Below are 468 nucleotides of genomic sequence, written 5' to 3'. Positions count from 1 at the left end.
TCACGGCCGGACCCGGGAGGTGCGGGGTCGCGGGGAGGGAGGCGAGAGCGGAGCTGGCGGGCAGCGCGGAGGAAGGAGCTGGGTGCTGTCGGCCCGGGCTGCACGTTGGCGCCTCGCCACCCCGGGCGCCCCGGCGACGCGGAGGGACCGCCGTGCGAAGTCGGAGGGAGCTGGAGGGACCGAGACTTGCTAGCGCGCGGCGCCAGGCTGCCCGGCGGGCGTCGGTTCTGCTGGGCGGGCGCCCCCCTGGAGCGACCCAGCGGACCCCAGCCAGGTCTGGAGAGCCGGGCGGCCGCGGAGCTGGGGACGGGGTCGGCCAGGAGCCGGGAGGGGAAGCGGGCTCAGTTCGCGGAGTGGAGGGGCGACGGAAGGCGACGGTGAAGCGCTTGGGATGGGAACTCCCAGCCGGCAGCCCGACCGAGGCGCGACTCCTAGAGCCGCCCCCGCCGGCCAGGGCAAGAACAGCGG

The 468-nt window shown here is 76.9% G+C and overlaps 1 protein-coding gene across 1 annotated transcript in view; it reads left to right on the top strand.

Moving 5' to 3' along the window:
- Positions 1–16: 16 nt before the first annotated feature.
- The window catches only part of SYNDIG1 (synapse differentiation inducing 1), a 233,799-nt gene continuing 233,347 nt past the window's right edge, over positions 17–468 (top strand). The window contains exon 1 of the mRNA XM_006163604.2: positions 17–274. The gene's annotated coding sequence lies outside the window, so the exon portion shown is untranslated. The remainder of the gene's footprint in view (positions 275–468) is intronic.

Source organism: Tupaia chinensis, unplaced genomic scaffold (genome assembly GCF_000334495.1).
Source record: "Tupaia chinensis unplaced genomic scaffold, TupChi_1.0 Scaffold142716_1, whole genome shotgun sequence".
In the NCBI taxonomy this organism is placed as follows: domain Eukaryota; kingdom Metazoa; phylum Chordata; class Mammalia; order Scandentia; family Tupaiidae; genus Tupaia; species Tupaia belangeri.
Note: the sequence above shows the minus strand (reverse complement) of the source record. Positions and strands in the feature narration are given on the sequence as shown.